Source organism: Mobula hypostoma, chromosome X1 (assembly GCF_963921235.1).
Source record: "Mobula hypostoma chromosome X1, sMobHyp1.1, whole genome shotgun sequence".
NCBI lineage: Eukaryota > Metazoa > Chordata > Chondrichthyes > Myliobatiformes > Myliobatidae > Mobula > Mobula hypostoma.
This window is the reverse complement of record NC_086128.1, coordinates 32,541,778-32,560,728: the sequence shown is the minus strand read 5'-3', so window position 1 is coordinate 32,560,728 and position 18,951 is coordinate 32,541,778. Positions and strand designations below refer to the sequence as shown.

General features: G+C 43.5%; 1 protein-coding gene across 5 annotated transcripts in view; it reads left to right on the top strand.

Moving 5' to 3' along the window:
* The first annotated feature begins 5,765 nt into the window (after positions 1-5,765).
* The window catches only part of raraa (retinoic acid receptor, alpha a), a 735,685-nt gene continuing 722,499 nt past the window's right edge, over positions 5,766-18,951 (top strand). For 4 of the 5 annotated variants that reach the window (XM_063037129.1, XM_063037127.1, XM_063037130.1 and 1 more), the window contains exon 1: positions 5,766-6,157. The gene's annotated coding sequence lies outside the window, so the exon portion shown is untranslated. The remainder of the gene's footprint in view (positions 6,158-18,951) is intronic. The other variant, XM_063037140.1, reaches the window with a different exon arrangement.

The following is an 18,951-nucleotide window of genomic DNA, read 5'->3' as shown; positions in this document are numbered from 1 at the left end:
TTGTAAACTCAGCCAGCTCCATCATGGGCACTAGCCTCCCCAGCATGGAGGACAAAGATGATGCCTCAAAAAGGCAGCATTCATCATTAAGGACCCCTATCACCTCGGATGCTGCTTATTACTACCATCAGAGAGGAGATACAGGAACCTGAAGATACGTACATCAACATTTTAAAACAGCTTCTTCCCCTCTGCCATCAGACTTCTGAACAGACTACGAACCAACCCATGAACACTCCCTCTCTATTTTTGCTCTCTTTTTGAGATTCAAAGATATGAAGATTCAAGATTTTTAAATGTCATTTCCTGTACACAAGTGTAAGAAGAATGTGATTAGTGGGTGGAGGTGTTGATCAGTCTCACTGCTTGGGGAAAGTAACAGTCTTTGAGTCCGGTGGTCCTGGTGTGGATGCTACGTAACCTCTTCCTTGATGGGAGTGGAACAAACAGTCCATGATCAGGGTGGGTGGGATCCTTCATGGTCCTCATGTGGATGCTATGTAACCTCGCAGGAAAAAGAAGATCCCAGTGGAAGGAGTGTGGGGACAAAGGGAAAGAAATAGGGTGTTGTGGGGGGGGGGGGGCGTGGGTGTTAGAGTAGAAAAGGGATGGGAGGAGCAGTTTACTTGAAATTGGACCCCCTTTGTCCCTTTTCTCTCTCCTAATCTACCCTGTTCCTCCTGCACCCATAAGAAGGTAGTAAGATGTGGCATAATACCAACTAGAGATAAAGGTAACTAGCTCTTCCTTCAGTTAGTCCTGATGAAGGGTCTCGGCCCAAAATGTCGACTGTACCTCTTCCTAGAGATGCTGCCTGGCCTGCTGCGTTCACCAGCAACTTTGATGTGTGTTGCTTGAATTTCCAGCATCTGCAGAATTCCTCGTGTTTGAGAGATGCAGGTGATATATAGTTTCAAACCTTCAAAGAAGCCCATAGTCTTGTCATGGTTTGGAGGCTTACATACCTCAATGACTCAGAGAGCTATGTTGGCTGGAGTCAGGGCTTTATGCTTTGTCTCTTGGTAGGGTCACCCATGCCAAACAGATCAAAGGGTAGAGGCCAGACTAAGAGTGGTCCACCAGATCTCCTGGATCAGGAGTTTAGCTCAGGGCTAACAACCCTGACTGGTAAAACAAAATTGTTATGGAAACATCAATGAAGATTCTTCTATATCTGAGTGTAATGGTATTCCTGAGTCTCCACCGGGAACTTGCATGACTGACAGTAGTGAAAACTACTAGAGGAAGCTACTGACATGATGAAGGAAGCCTTGACCAATGCCAGAGATGGAGGATCTTCATTGCTGCCCTAAATATTAGTCAAAGTGTAAGTCAAATATTAGTCAAAGACAGTGTAATAAATGGAGTGAAAATTGATATACAGGGTGTGCTGGAAAGGCTGGTTAACTGTAGAGATAATACTTCATTAGGTTTGAATGGCTTGTATTTGAGGTTGCTAAGGGAAGCAGAGAGTTTGCAATAATATTCAGTCTTCCCTAGACATGGCAGAGGTGCCAGGGGTTTGGAAAGTGACAAAGACCCATTGAGTAATACAGCACAGAAACAAGATGTTCAGCCCAATTTTCCATACTGACCATGATAGCCATCAAAATTGGTTCCATTTGTCCCATTTCCCTCTAAACCTTTCCTATCCATGTATCTGCCTCAACCATTTCCCCTGGCAATTTGTTCCATACTTGCATGATCCTCAGGGGTAAGAAGTTGTCCCTCAGGTCCTATTTCAGTCTTTCCCCTCTCTCCCTAAATATGGCAACTGTTTAAAAAAATGGCAATTGGACATTTCTCATACCGACAGGATGGTCTGATTATTACCATTGGCGGATGAAGTTTCAGGAATACCAATGAGGGAAAATCTGACAGGAACTTAAGAGTTGATTGAGCTAATAAAAGTGAACTGGTATAGATTTGTAAAAGTAGATTAGATTTGACTAATGATTGAATTTTTGTAGCAAGTTGGTTAAGGAACGCAGTGGATGTTGTAAAAATGGATAAGCAGTTGTATTTAACAAAGTACCACATGAAAGGCTGTTTAACAAAATTAAGATAAGACCCAGCTTGAAAAATGAATGACTTAAGGACAGAAAACAGATAAACAAGATAAAAGATTAGACCATAAGACATAGGTGCAGAATTAGGCTATTCAGCCCATTGAGTCTGCTCCACCATTCCATCATGGCTGATTTATTTTCCCTTTCAACCTCATTTTCCTGCCTTCTCCACATAACATTTGACACCCTTACTAATTAAGAACCTATCAATCTCCACTTTAAATATACCCAATGACTTGGCCTCTACAGCTGTCTGAGGCAATGAATTCCACAGATTCGCCACCCTCTGGCTAAAGAAATTCCTCCTCACCTCTGGTCTAGAGGGGTGCTCTTCTATTCTGAGACTGTGCCCTCTGGTGTTAGACTCCCCCGCTATTGGAAACATCCTCTCCTCATCCACTCTATCTAGGCCTTTCAATATTCAATAAGTTCCAATGAGATCCCCCCTTGTTCTTCTAAACTCCAGCGAGTACAGGACCAGAGCCATCAAACACTCCAGATTGTTTTACTCTCTGGAGGATCGCAAAGAGTGGTGTGTCCCAAGTGATGGGGCCCTTTGGTACATATAAATGTCCTGGAAAGTGGAATGCAGATAAAATTTCAACATGTTTTTATGCTATTAAGTTTGAGGGCGAACTTGATGGCAATAGGCTGCAACATGATACCTCCTTCTTTGGCTGTCCATCGATTTTGATGATGACTGATATCGAAAGGTTAGTGGAATGGGCAGAGAAATAGCAGACTGAAATTTTTTTTTACAGAGGAATGTGGTGCGATTTTTCTGGCAACTGGGTATGGTGAATCAACATAAGCTTATTGGCACAGTTCTTAAGAGCATACAGGAGCAGAATATCATTAGATTAGATTCAACTTTATTGTCATTGTGCCGAGTACAGATACAAGCCAATGAAATGCATTTAGCATCTGACCAGAAATGCAAAGAATTAGTGTTATTTACAAAATAACTGCGAATAAAAAGTAAATGCTACAGCATAAAAGTACTGAGACAGTACAATATGGGTGCAATACTGCTTAGCGCTGTGATGTGAGGTTCAGCAGGGTCATGGCCTCAGGGAAGAAACTCTTCCTGTGTCTGCTGGTGCGGGAGCGGAGGCTCCTGTAGTGCCTGCCGGATGGGAGGAGAGTAAAAATCCATGGTTAGGGTGAGATGCATCCTTGATAATGCTTTTCGCCCTGCCCTGGCAGCGTTCATGGTAGATGTTCTCAATGGTGGGCAATTGAGTGCCGATAATCCACTGGGCAGTTTTCACCACATGCTGGAGTGCTTTGCGGTCTGATACGGTTGATAGATTTGCCATACCACATATGGCAATTGTCAATAGGTCTTTTCATTTTATGTCAATAGATCTTTGAAGATAGCAAGACAGAGTGAGAGAATAGTAAGTTAAAACATGTAGACAAAGGCCTTCATAGAAGTCTAAAATTCAGAAGTAGGAAAGTAATACTGAACTCCATTTATCGCCGGTTAGGTGACAACGATAGTTTGCACCAATTTCCAGTCCAATATAATATTGGATGTGAAGATCTGTGAGAAATTGTAAATGAGGTTTCTCAGAATGTTTTTGGAGATGATAGATTTTAGCTACAAATTGAGGCTGGAAAAATTGTTCTCCTTGGACAAAGGGAAAGTAGCTTTGGTTATGATACATAAAGCAAATCCTATTGCACTGATGCAATAACACAAGAAGTCAAATTTAAAATCTTGGCGACACAGGACAAGTGGGTTGTGATGAGGAAATTTCTGTATGCTGTGAGTCAATAATGACCTGGAACTCTACAAGAGTGGTGACAGTAGAAATAATCAATGATCTCAGAAGGAATTTGGGTCGGCTCTTGAGGAAAATAAAAAATGGGACTTAATGCATTGATTGAGAGCTGTCATGGGCTTGCTGGGCTAAGTGGCTTCAGATTGTATTATGTTGATGGGGTTGAACCAGAATTGTTGATTTCAACCCAAAGGGCACAAAATAATGACATTTGGTAAAGGTGAACATTTGGACCTGCCACATCCAGATAATTAGAAACAAGCATCCAATAATCAACTGATGAAGGAGAGGTAAATCAAAAGATGTGCAAAAGGAGCAAGGTGAAAGAAAAGTTGCAGTGAAAATAAGATTAGGCATTTGATAAGGTACCCCATCGAAGGCTTATTGAGAAAGTAAGGAGGCATGGGATCCAAGGGGACATTGCTTTGTGGATCCAGAACTGGCTTGCCCACAGAAGGCAAAGAGTGGTTGTGGACAGGTCATATTCTGCATGGAGGTCGGTGACCAGTGGTGTGCCTCAGGGATCTGTTCTGGGACCCCTACTCTTTGTGATTTTTATAAATGACCTGGATGAGGAAGTGGAAGGATGGGTTAGTAAATTTGCTGATGACACAAAGGTTGGGGGTGTTGTGGATAGTGTGGAGGGCTGTCAGAGGTTACAGCGGGACATCGATAGGATACAAAACTGGGCTGAGAAGTGGCAGATGGAGTTCAACCCAGATAAGTGTGAGGTGGTTCATTTTGGTAGGTCAAATAGGATGGCAGGATATAGTATTAATGGTAAGACTCTTGGCAGTGTGGAGGATCAGAGGGATCTTCGGGTCTGAGCCCATAGGATGTTCAAAGCTGCTGCGCAGGTTGACTCTGTGGTTAAGAAGGCATACGGTGCATTGGCCTTCATCAATCATGGGATTACGTTTAAGAGCCGAGAGGTAATGTTGCAGCTACATAGGACCCTGGTTAGATCCCACTTGGAGTACTGTGCTCAGTTCTGGTAGCCTCACTACAGGAAGGATGTGGAAACCATAGAGAGGGTGCAGAGGAGATTTACAAGGATGTTGCCTGGTTTGAGGAGCATGCCTTATGAGAATAGGTTGAGTGAACTCGGCCTTTTCTCCATGGAGCGACGGAGGATGAGAGGTGACCTGATAGAGGTGTATAAGATGATGAGAGGAATTGATCGTGTAAATAGTCAGGGGCTTTTTCCCAGGGGTGAAATGTCTAACACGAGTGGGCACAATTTTAAGGTGCTTGGAAATAGGTACAGAGGAGATGTCAGGGGTAAGTTTTTTTACGTAGAGAGTGGTAAGTCCGTTGAATGAGCTGCCAGTGACGGTGGTGGAGGTGGATACGATAGGGTCTTTTCAGAGACTCCTGGATAGGTACATGGAGCTTAGAAAAATAGAGGGCTGTGGGTAACCCTAGGTAATTTCTAAGGTAAGGACATGTGCGGCACAGCTTTGTGGGCCGAAGGGCCTGTATTGTGCTGTAGGCTTTCTATGTTTCTAAAATCAAGTGTTGATGACAAGTCCCTGCACCCGAGAATGTGGGTCGTGATAACTTAAAAAAAAGGGTGAGCACATAGCATGGCATATGGACAGACCCTTCAGTCCGTGATGACGATGAAGAATTTAAACTAATTCTGTCGTCCTTCATTCCCTTCATGTTCATATGCCTGCCCCCAAAGTCTCTTATATAGTACTAGCGTTTCTGCTTCCGTCACCTTCCCCAGCAGCCCATTCCAGCATTTCTCCCTTAAACTTTCGCTCCTCTCAAATTATGCCTTCTAGTATGTTAAATTTCTAATCTGGGAAAGAGACTGTGACTAATTTCTGGGTTAGGACCGTCAATCCAGGCAGGTTTCGGGACTACCAGCCGAATACAACCCCGTGGGTACTCGGTCCGAGCCGCCGTTGGAAACCTAGGTGGGCATTAGGACCTAGCAGCAGCTGATAACATCGCGGGCGCCCGAACCGAGCAGTGATTGTAACACGGTGGGCGCTAAGACCCAGCAGCTCGCGGTAATCTCACGGGCGCCAAGACCCAGCAGCCTATGGTAATCTCGCGGGCGCCAGCACTGAGTAGCCGGTCAATGACCTCGAGAGCGGCTGGACCAAGCAGTTGATGGTGGTGACCTCGGCAGGCGCTTGGGATCAACCTCCATCAACAGCTGGTGGTAATCCGGCGGGTATCAGGACCTGGCGGTGCTCCCGCCTAGAGTCAGTCAAGTCCCCCTTAGAAGCGCCGAACTGTGTGCGAGGATCCGGCTGCGTCGGAGCCACCGTTGGCCGCTTGCAGGTGGTGAGTACCAGCGCCCCGGGCCCGCGTGGTGTGATTCCTCTTCCTGCAACCCGAGTATGCCCACACAGCCTGGCTCCGGCCCGGCTTCAAACGCTGCGCCAGGCCAGGCGAGACTCACCGAGTGGCAGGGAAGAGGTAAATCGAGAGGCGGGGCTGCAGAGAGCCTCAGGCGGGGCCTGTGAGCTCCATGGGGAGGGATTTAAAGGCAGCCGGGCAAAGTTTTACCGGATCGTCCCAGCAAAACTACTCCCAGTTGGGCTGCAGACATGATACCCACCCCTGTGAAAGTCAATTTGATTGTAAACTCAGCTCTAATCCACTCCATGATGCTGTTCAGTTCACACACCGTGTATTTGTCACTGTTTGTTGCAAAAGACTGTTTACCCATTAGTTAATTTATTAGTCTTCATGAAATCACTGTTTTGAGATGAATATCATTTGTGTGGATAGTCTTTGAAACTTAGTTTATTTTGAAAGTCTTGCATCCTGTTTTTCTATTGATACAGAATCTTTCACGTTGGACAATCTAGTAGCTCATAGCTCCTCGGGTAGGAGTTCTTACTATGGATTTAAGTACAAAAATCCAGACTGGATAGAAAGGTCGGAGGCTGCCTATCAGTTTCGATGTTAAACGGAAACTCTATGCCATAGAGGGCTTATTTTCACTTGGATATTTTTCCTCATACTTTTCACATGGATGCAAAATGCATTCTGTTGCAAGATGGTATGGAACTTGAGAAAGTCACGGTTATCTGGAGTTGAGTTACTGAATGATGGATTAGGCACAGAGCTAAGTACTGTAACTGTTTTGAAGAAGGGCTGTGTTATCTCCATTGTTCCGGTTGGTGTTATACTTTAAGCATAGACATGAGATTTTGCAGACGCTGGATAATGTTATACGTTAATCAATTGCTTGGGTTGTCTAAAGATATTGCTGTTTGTGTGAGTATGTTGTGGACAAATTGTCAGCTTTGCAACAATGTTACACTTTTGGATGCCTTGAGGTTGTGAAAGGCAGGCCTGTCTGTCAGTAGCTGGAGTCTCATTCATGGATGGCAGCCACTCTCCAGTGTTCTATGGAAGTGGTTCATTTGTAGAAACAAGAGACTGCAGATGCTGGAATCTGGAGTAACATACGCACTGGAGAAACCCAGTGAGTCAGGCAGCATCTATGGAGGGAAATTGACAAATGAAGGATCTTGACCCAAAATGTCAACAATATATTTGCTCTAATATATACTGCCTGACCTGATGAGTTTCTCCAGTCCTCACATCATGAATGCTATTAGTTAACAGTCAGGACTAAGAACTTTGATTGTTTAATAGAGTGAACACAGAACATGGATCATGGAAAATCCAGCTGATATATTGAAGGTTTTAATCCTGTCCTTGGAAACTAAGATGATAGCATGGAGTCACGAAGAATGCAGATTCTGGAATCCGTGAATGTGCGATGAAGGAAATCTGGATGAATGTGTGGCTGGCAAGTGCTGTGGTCAAAGACCAGTGAGGGCGAGGGCTGATAGTGAGTCCCCCCAGGTCAGTGGATCCCGGAGTCAGGTCCATGCTGGCAGGAGGCACGAGGGCCGGTGATTCCTGAGGTATGCAAGTCGGTGAGCCTGGAGTTCAGGAGCCTATCATCGGCAAGTCCTGGAGTCTATACTGAAGGTCGATTCGACGTCTGGAAGTTGAGGCGCAATGGCCAAAGTCCTGGTTCTCGGAGCCCACTGAGGAAGTCAGAGGCCCAACATTCATGAGTCTGCTGGAGGTCTGGAGGTGGCCTGTCCTGGGGTTGGAGGACTCTCTGTATGACAGGGTGGGAGGGAGGAAAAGTGCTTGTTTTGCTATCATTTTGTTGTTGTTATTTGTGTTGTTCTGCTGAACATCTGGAGCGTGTGGCAACACTTGCTGGCTGTCCTCAGTACATCCTTCGGTTATATTGGTTGATAACACAAACAGCGCATTTCCCTGTATGTTTTAATGTACATGTGATATGTAAATTAATCTGATGCTGGAGCAACACAACAGGTGCTGGGGGAAGTTGGTGGGTCCTAGTCCTTTTCCCTCCATAGGTGCTGCCTGACCCCAAGATGATTTATGCTGAGTTCTTTGGTTAAGGGGGTGGTGGAGGAGAGCTGGACCATTAATAGCACTGACCATTGCTGGAAGTGCAAATATGTGAATTTTGAATATACTCTAGAGGAGATTTGGTATGATATCCTCCAGGGTTGAATGGCCCATCAGTGATGGCTCTTTGGACTGGCATGTTGAATGTTCCTTGAGTGAGGAACTAGACAGGTATATGGGTGAATTTAAGGTGGGGGGTTATATGGGAGGCAGGGTTTAAGGGTCAGCACAACATTGTGGGCCGAAGGGCCTGTGCTGTGCTGTATTGTTCTATAAATAATAGACAGCAGAACTGCTGCAAAAGTCTGTTCTTGATAAAGGATCCCTGGTGTTAACAGTTCTGAACCAAGATTAACCGCGTTAGTTTATCATAGATTATGATGCTCTTAAAATTATTAAAATCATTACTGTCACATCTTCTAACACCTTCTGAGTTCTGTGAAATTTACTTCCTCATAATGAGTCTGAGGTAGTCTGTTCTTCTCTGCATGAATTGCATTGGTGATAGAATTTCTCAGTAACAGAATTATTTTCCCAATCAACTTTTATAAAGCAACATAGTAGTGATTTAACAACATAGTGATTTAAATTTCAGCTGAACATATATACCTGTATCAGTTATAGGCATTGTTATGGTTGGTGGAGAAATAGACCTAAAACAAAACTACTTTTGTAAAATCTATGTTGTATCCAGTGGATAAGGATTCTGGTAATTTAGTTAAAATTCTGATTAGTGGACATTCATTTTATTTTTGCATTTATCTACCTAACTTCTGTTTAGGCTTATTTAAGTAAAAACATGAACACCAAACAAAGTTTCTGAGAATTAATGTGTTGAGGAGTATCTTCCTTTTATTCGGTCTTATAACAATAATATCTAAGATTGAGTTTCACCTTTGTAATTGCTTCCTAATTTTCATCAAACGCACGCTCAAAATAAGGTCATTGCAGTTTGATTTTTGAAGCAACTATTGATGTATTCAAGCCTTTACCAAATTCTTTCACCTGTCAGAACAGTACTTACATCTTGGTGCCTTTGATCCCATCTCTGAGCTCTTAAATTCTCACTTCCCCTACCTGCTTTCTTTGTATCTTCATCCCCTAACTTTTTCCAGTTCTGATGAAAGATGTTTCTCTACAGATGTGTCAGACCTACTGAACATTTCCAAGTTTCTGCTTCATTTCAGGTTTCCTACATCTGCAGTATTTTTGCTTTGGAATGTTTCCCAAAGATGTTTTTGAAGGTGCAACTCTTGGTATGCTGAAACGAAAAATCAAATTTACATTTTGATCGAAGTCTAATCTGTGGCAGGTTGCATCTGCAGCGTTGTAGTCTGAGCTAACGTTTTCTTTTTTTTTTGGCGTGTGCGTCTGCGTACATGCGCGATGTTGGTGGGCCGATGTCTTTTTCATGCCTTTACAAGGCGCAGAGAGAGAGAGAGAGAGAGACTGTGTGGCGTGTCACTCCTCACACAGATATTTCGCAGCATTTTTCCCTTTATTTTACGAGGTTGAGTAGCGATCTTGACACTCAACCCGGCATGGATGGAAAGCGTACTCGGGAGTGGACCCGACTGGGTTTGAACCCGGGAACCTCCGCTCCAGAGTCTGGCGCTGATGTTGTTGCGCCGCCAGCTGGCCTAGAGCTAACGTTTTCAATGCAGCATTGAGGGAATGTTGCATTTTTGGTGGTTTTGTCTTTTGGAGACAGCATTAATCTGTGCCCCTGTTGGATGGATGTCACGGGGTTCATGAAACACAAATAGCATTAGAGGGTCCTCAGTGTTCCTAGCTAAAGTTTTTTTGGCAAACTAACACCATTCAAATAGATGGTGTAATGATTAGATTAAGTGCGTTTTGTGGAAACTTTGTGCGAATTGTCTATGAACCTTTAGATTAGATTACATTCAACTTTATTGTCATTGTGCCGAGTACAGATATAAAGACAATGAAATGCAGTTAGCATCTAACCAGAAATGCAAAGAGTAGTGTTATTTACAAAATAACTGTGAATAAAAAGTAAGTGCTACAGCATACAAATATAAAAGTACTGAGACAGTACAATATGGATGCAATACTGCTTAGTGCTGTGATGTGAGGTTCAGCAGTGTCCCAGCCTCAGGGAAGAAGCTCTTCCTGTGCCTGCTGGTGTGGGAGCGGAGGCTCCTGTAGCGCCTACCGGATGGGAGGAGAGTAAAAAGTCCATGGTTAGGGTGAGATGCATCCCTGATAATGCTTTTCGCCCTGCCCTGGCAGCGTTTATGGTAGATGTTCTCAATGGTGGGCAATTGGGTGCCGATAATCCGCTGGGCAGTTTTCACCACATGCTGGAGTGCTTTGCGGTTTGATACGGGACAATTGCCATACCACACTGAGATGCAGTTGGTGAGTATGCTCTCAATGGTACAGCAGTAAAAGTCCGTCAGTATCCTGGGACAGAGGTGAGCTTTCTTGATGCTCCGCAGGAAATAAAGGCACTGTTGTGCCTTTTTGATCAGGATGGAGGAGTTCAGGGACCAGGTGAGATCCTTGGAAATGTGGACACCAAGGAATTTGAAGCTTGATACATGCTCCACTACAGCTCCGTTGATGTAGATGGGGACGTGAGTGTGGCTCCTAGCATGCCTGAAGTCCACAATGATCTCCTTGGTCTTCTGGGTGTTAAGGGCCAGGTTGTTGTCGGCACACCACACGGCCAGGTGCTGGACCTCGTCCCTGTAGGCCGTCTCGTTCATCCCCTCTGATCAGGCCAACCACTGTGGTGTCATCTGCGAACTTGATTATGGAGTTAGAACCATGTACAGGAACGCAGTCATAGGTGAAAAGGGAGTACAGAAGAGGGTTCAGTACACAGCCTTGAGGCACGCCGGTGTTCAGGGTGAGAGTGGAGGAGGAGAGGTTGTCTAACTTAACTGATTGGGGTCTGTTAGTCAGAAAGTCCAAGGTCCAATTGCAGAGGGATGAGCTGATACCAAGCTGGTGAAGTTTGGCGATCAGCTTGGAGGGGATCACAGTATTGAACGCCGAACTAAAGTCAATGAACAGCATTCTGATGTAGGAGTTGGGGCTGTCCAGGTGGGTCAGGGCAGAGTGAAGTGCCGTGGAGATGGCGTCCTCTGTTGACCTGTTGGTGCGATAGGCAAATTGATGGGGGTCCAGGGTAGTGGGCAGACAGGATTTCAGATGTGATAGAACCAGTCTGTCAAAGCACTTTGCAATGATGGGGGTGAGTGCAACTGGGTGGAAGTCATTCAGGCCCGTGACAGTGGAATGCTTCAGCACTGACACGACAGTGGCGATCTTGAAGCTTGTGGGGACAACTGTCTGGGCCAGGGACAGATTAAAAATGTCCGTGAAGACCCTGGCCAACTGCCCTGCATGGGCTCTGAGCACGCAGCCAGGTATTCGATCCAGACCAGCTGCCTTCCATACATTCACCCTGCTCAGGGTGGTGCAAATATCGGAGGTGGAAAGTGAGAGAGGCAGTTCACCAGGTGGGAGATCTGCTTTGAGGGTGACCTCCTTGTTCTCTTGGTCAAAGCGAGCGTAGAAGTAATTGAGCTCATCAGGGGGGGAAGCAGAGCTGGAAGGGGGCACAGTAGTAGGTGGTTTGAAGTCTGTAATGACCTGTATGCCATGTCACATGTGCCGGGGGTCCAAGGAGTTGAAATGCTCCTTGATCCTCTGTTTGTATATGTGTTTATCCTGAGAGATTCCCCTCCTCAGGTTGGCCCTGGCTGAGCTGGTTTGCTCATCAATGTGTTAGTACTTTTTTTTTACAATTTGCTATTGTTTAAGAATCTTGGAGTGAACACAGTGCAGAATTGGGATCTTTGAGCTACTGCGTCTGCACTGATTATCGTGCAGGTGTTTACACTAATCCTGAATTAATCTCAATTTTTATTCTTAGCAGCTCCATCCAGATTATACTGGATACTGCAGGGACAATTTACACTGACAAATTAACCTGCCAACCTGCACACCTTCAGGATGTGGGAGGAAACCAGAACATCCAGAAGTAACCCATTGGGTAAAAGGGAAATGTTCAAGCTGCATGTAGGTAGCACCCAAGGTCATGATTGAATCCTAGACTGTGTGGCTGCGAGGTAGCAGCTCTATAAGATACACCACTGGGTCGCAGAGTTCACTGTTTTCATTTGTAAATAATGAACATGGATGTCACATTATCTCAGCACAGATATGCTTTGTCCATTTATCATTATGTGGTGCTTTTAGTTTGTTATTTTTCTTAATGAAAGTGCATGATTCGGTTCCAGCTTGGTAAATTGGCAATATTCACTCAGTGGCTGCTTTATTAGGTACACCTGTACATCTCGTTAATGCAAATATCTAATCAGCCAATCATGTGACAGCAATTCAATGCATAAAAACATGTAGGTGTGGTCAAGAGGCTCAGTTCTTGTTCAGAACAAACATTAGAATGGGGAAAAATGTGATGACCTTGGAATGGTTAGTGCCAGAAGGGGTGACAGGAGTAGCTCAGAAACTACTGATCTCCCAAGATTTTCACACACAACAGTCTGTAGAGTTTATATGGGAATGGTGTTAGAAGCAAAAGAACATCCAATGAATGGCAGCTCTGTGGGTGAAAATGCCTTGTTAATGAGAGAGAACAGAGGAGAATGGCCAGTCTGATTCAAGCTGACAGAAAGGGGTCGCCAATGCAAATAACCATGTGTTACAATAGTGGTGTGCATAAGAGCATCTCTGAATGTGCAGTATGTTGTACCTTGAAGTGGATGGGCTACAGCAGCAGAGGACCACACTGGGTTCTACTCCTGTACTGAATAAAGTGACCACTGAGTGTATACAGACTAATATGAGGTTCCTGTAGTGCATGTGCAAATCCATTCAACTTAAATTTAACTTTACAATCTAGAAGTTAATATATTATTCCTTAGTACTGGTTATTGACATCATTATGCATACTGTCTTAGAAACTGTGTTACGGATATTGTATATCAGAAACCTGATCTTAGTTCTAATATCCTTTTTTTTCTGTTTCTAGGACTTTGCTGTGCTTGTTTGCTGCTACATTTGTACATATTACAACAGTGAATAGAATTCTGAAACAAAACTCATTAGCTGTGAGGTTGTAAACAGTGCTGTGTATATGGTTTGGGGGCTCAGCTGTCGCTATGCGCGTGAGAGTTGATGTCTGAAAATGCAAAATGATCTTTGACACATTTTGACTTGGGAAAGCCGTTAAAGTACCTATTCATGAAATCAGTCCCTTCCTTTCTGATTTGAGAATCTGGTCTCACTGAGGAAAAAGATCTCAATGGAAAATAACCTAGCTTGATTTATAAATGTAATTAACAATCTAGTAATGAAATTGTAAATCTCAAAGCCAAGTAACATTTTGGCACCTTATTTCAAATATTCACTCTTAATGTGTGAACTTCTTTCTTGAGCTCACCATCAGAATTGGAGGACTTGCACGAATTTTGATCTAGCCTTGACTCCACTGTCATTCACTTGAAGTTTGTGGTGTTTCCAATGAGAATGTTAGCCTTGGTCAAATGTAGAATCCCACACTTAAGTCAGCTTAACTATGAGGACACTGAGATCAATTGTTGCACCCTTCCCGGTTGCAGCAACTAATTTTACAGAGCATGACTGAAGCAGAGAATTTTCTGATCTGTTTCAGCTGTGCCTTGTGTCACTTACCACCTAACTGTAGATCAGAGGGTAGAGGATTTCTGATTTTTTTTTTAATCAGCAGAGGTAAAGGGTTGTTTAAAAATGTGCTTGGTTACAGCAGGAGGGTTTTTTTTCATATAAGGTTTAAAACAAAGACTGAAGGAATACATTTGTTGAGGGTACTCTGTCAACAGTTCTGTCTGACCTCCATCATGTACTATTCCAATAATTCCTGATAGGTTGCCTGTGGTGAGAGAATGTCTGGATTGTACACTAGTCAGCGGAAAACTCTTAACTTAAAAAAAATATGCAGTTGAGTTATTTTGGCTTCTGAAACTGGTGCCTCTGTGCAGCATAATGCAATATCAGTTTTAGACTTTGAAGTGTATTGTTAACAGTTTTTTCTCTTATCTTCCCCCTTTGCCTGAATTTATGTGGAGCTTCTAAATCAGAGGAGATGTGACTTGAACTCATAATCTGGACTGGCGTTCCAGAGAACAATCTAAGAAAGAATCTGATCACCATATCCAAGCTCCAACACCATATTCAAGTTTGCTGATGATATCATTGTTGTGGGCTGTATCAAAGGTGGTGATAAATCAGCATACAGGAGGGAGATTGAAAACTTGGTTGAGTGGTGTGACAATATCAACCTCTCATTCAATATCAGCAAGACCAAGGAACTGATTGTAGACTTCAGGAGAGGGAAATCAGAGGTCCTTGAGCTAGTACTCATCAGAGGTAGAGAGGGTCGGTAACTTTAAATTCCTGGGTGTCACGTTCTCAGAGGACCTGTCCTGGGCCCATCATATAATTGCAAAGAAAGCACAACTGCGCCTCTACTTCCTCAGGAGTCTGCAGAGATTCGGCATGTCATCAAAAACCTTGGCAAACTTCTAGTTATGTGGTGGAAAGTGTTCCGACTGGCTGCATTACGGCTTGTTATGGGACACCAATGCCTTTGAATGGAAAAATCCAACAAATTTGGCGCAGTACATCATGGGTAAATCCCTCCCAACCATTGAGCACATCTACATGAAACATTACTGTAGAAAATCAGCATCCATCATCAGAGATCCTCACCACCCAGGTCATGCTCTTTTCTCGCCGCTGCCATCAGGTAGAAGGTACAAGAGCATCAGGACTTGCACCACCAGGTCCAAGAACAGTTACTGCCCCTCAACCGTCAGGATCTTGAACAAGAGTGGATAACTACACTCATTCTACCTCTGGTGTTCCCACAATCGATTGTCTCAATTTAAGGACTCTTTATCTTGTTATTTCATGCTCATTATTTATTGCTATTTATCTGTGTTTCCATTTGCCCAGTTTCCTGTCCGTTGATCCTGTTTACAGTTACTGTTCTATGGAGTTGTTGAGAATGCCCGCAGAAGAAGAATCTTGGGGTTGTATGTGGTGACATGTATTCTGATAATAAATTTTACTTTGAACTTTGATCTGCAGTCTTTCGGATAAGTTGTTAAACTAAGAAACGAGCATCCTTGGCTGGGTAATGCAAGATCACTTGTGGCTAACTGTTCTTATTTTGAATTAGCTCATTTAGTGCATGACGTTTTAGATCTTCCTGGATCTAAGTATGCCTTGATACTATACAGAGTAGTTCTTATCTGAAAGGTTTTAACTACATTGATATCTTTTAATAGATACGTCATATTCATGTGCATTTATTTATTTTCTGTAACATAGATTGTAGAATCAAATCATATGTTTTTTGTTGTATCTGCTAACCTTTTGAACTGAAAAAATTGACAGTTTGACATTGAGGTTGCTTTATACAATAGACTTCCATGATCTGGGGATTAAGTTCATGTGACTTAAAATGATTGAAAATTAGCAAACACTTTAATCTTACTGGTCTGTCCCAGTTTCTGAGATAAATGATAAGACACTACTGTTCTTAGGGTGACTTTACAGAACACCCATTCATTTTGGGCTTCTTATTATGTTTGGTGCTTCAGTGGGATATTTCGGTGAAGCGCACGTTTTAGCTGTAAAGCTTTCTGTACTAATACAACTGCAGATGTTTGAATTTTTTTTTGCTGAAAGAGTTGTATCGTTTTTGGGCTGATGGAATGTTCAGTTTTACCATTGACAATGCTGAGTGTATTTAAAGGTGCTGAATAGAGAGATCCATGTGGCTGACAAAGGAAGTTACAGACTGCATAAAAGCCAAGGAAAGGGCATATAAGGTAGCAAAAGTGAGTGGGAAGTTGGATGATTGGTAAGCTTTTAAAATCCAACAAAGGCAACTAAAAAAGCTATAAGAAGGGATGAGGGCAGACTAGCCAATAATATAAAGCAGGATGCCAAAAGTCTTTTCAGTTATATGAAGAATAAAGAGTAAGAGTTGTTATTGGATCACTGGAAAATAATGCTGGTGAGGTAGTAATGGGGTACAAAGAAATGGCAGATGAACTTAATAGGTACTTTGCATCTGTCTTCACTGTGGAGACACCAGTAGTGTGCCAGAGGTCCGTGAGTGTCAAGGAGCAGGAGTGAGTGCAATTGCTATTACAAAGGAAAAAAGTGCTAGGCAAACTCAAAGGTCTTAAGGTAGATAAGTCTCCTGGGCCAGGTGGACTACATCCCAGAGTTCTGAGAGAGCTTGCTGCAGAGATAATGGATGCATTGGGCATGATCTTTCAAGAATCACTTGATTCTAGCATGGTACTGGAGGACTGGAAGATTGCAAATGTCACTCCACTCATTAAGAAGGGTGAAAGGCAAAAGAAAGGAAATTATAGGCCAGTTAGCCTAACCTCAGTGGTTGGGAAAGTGTTGAGTCTATTATTAAGGATGAAGTTTTGAGGTACAGGTTTCCCCCGCCATCCGAAGGTAGAGTGTTCCTGTGAAACGGTTCGTAAGCCGAAATGTCGTAAAGCGAAGAAGCAATTACCATTTATTTATATGGGAAAATTTTGTGAGCATTTGCAGACCCAAAAATAACCTACCAAATCATGCCAAATAACACATAAAACCTAAAATAACAGTAACATATAGTAAAAGCAGGAATGATATGATAAATACACAGCCTATGTAAAGTAGAAATACTTCTCTACAATGATTGCCTGCACAGATCTCCGTAGCGAAAATCTCATGCAAGCGCTCTCGGCAGAAAATCTCACGCAAGCACTGTTGGCATAAACGCGCTCTCCAGTAACCTTTAAGCTATGGGGCTGCCAAATCTACCAAATAACACACAAAAATACACAGCCTATATAAAGTAGAAATAATGTATGTACAGTATAGTATCACTTACTGGAATCGGGAAGACAGCTTGCCGAGCACACTGATGATGGTGTGTTAGACTGAGTCGTCGCAGGTTGGGTGGTGCAGTGGCCCCCACCCTCCGGGTCGCCGACCCGATACATTGCCGCGAAGAACGCAGCAGTAGCCGGGAGGCGCACAGCACATCTTTAAGAAAAAGCCAAAATAAACATGCTAATTAATTAGGTGCCGCCGACACGTAATTAATTAGCTTGTTTATTTCGGCTTTTTTCTTAAAGATGTGCCGTGTGCCTCCCGGCTACCGTTGCATTCTCCGCGAATCGGTACAGTATCTGTCCGGGGCCTGGGGGTTGGGGTGGTGGGACATGGGGGTGTCACTTCGTCGTCAATCAGGGCAGGCAGCTCATCTTCTACAATGACTGCCCACCTCGATGTCGAAGATCGAGGTTCGTCGTCTGCTGTGGCTGATGTGGAAGGCTTGCTTGACTGCTGAGCCTCACGCATTTTTCTATCACACAGTTCTTTGTAAGCACTCAAACCATCCTGCAAATATCCCCTAAACCTATGTACCTTTTCAAATCTAAAGTTGTACTTTATCATTGCAGCAAAAATCTCATGCAGTTGCTTCACGTTCAGTTTGCTACTGCATTCGGTTTCGATTGTTATCCTTTCCTCTTCCAATTGCGGTTCTTGGTCATGGGATGCCAAAACCTCTTCAACATCATCTTCGTCAGCTTCCACAAGCCAAACTCACTTTGTCCTTGCTTCGTTCACCACGATCGAAAGGCTTAATTATGTCTAGTTTTACGCTAAGTGTAACACCCTTACGAGCTCTTTTAGGCTTTTCCGATACCTTAGAACTCATCTTGCTAACGGCTGCTCCCAGGCACGTGTTTAAGCAATGCCGTTCCGAATCCAGGGGAGAGTGGCTGCTCGGGGCGAGCGATGCCTTTCGTCGCACGCTGCCTTTCTTCATAACAGTGAAAACACCTTCTGAAAGCGAAAACAGGGTACTAATGTAGGTCTTTCGTAACAGTGAGGTTTCGTAAAGCGAACGTTCGAAAAGCGGGGGACACCTGTACTTGGAGATTAATGATAAAATAAGTCAGTCAGCATAGTTTCTGTAAAGGGAAATCTTGCCTGACAAATTTGTTAGGGTTCTTTGAGGAAGTAACAAGCAAGGTGGACAAAGGAGAGGATGTGGATGTCATTTACTTAGATTTTCAGAAAGCATTTGGTAAGGTGCCACATATGAGGCAGCTTAACAAGATATAATCCTATGGCATTACAGGAAAGATACTTGCATGGATAGAGGAATGGCTGACAGGCAGGAGGCAGCAAGTGGGAATAAAGGGGGCCTTTTCTGGTTGGCTGCTGGTGACTAGTGATGTTCCTCAAAGGTCAGTACTGGGAATGTTACTTTTCACATTGTTTGTCAATGATTGAGATAATGGAATTGATGGCTTTGTGGCAAAGTTTGTGGATGATAGGTGGAGTGGTAGGTAGTGCTGAGGAAGCAATGCTATTACAACAGGACTTAGACAAATTGGACGAATGGGCAAAAAAGTGGCAGATGGAATGCAGTGTTGGGAAATATATGATAATGCAGTTTGGTAAAATGAACAATAGTGCAGACTATTATCTAAATAGGGTGAAGGTTCAGACATCAGAGGTACAGAGAGACTTAGGAGTGCCTGTGCAAGACTCCCAGAGGTTAATTTACAGGTTGAGTCTGTGGGAAAGAAGACAAATGT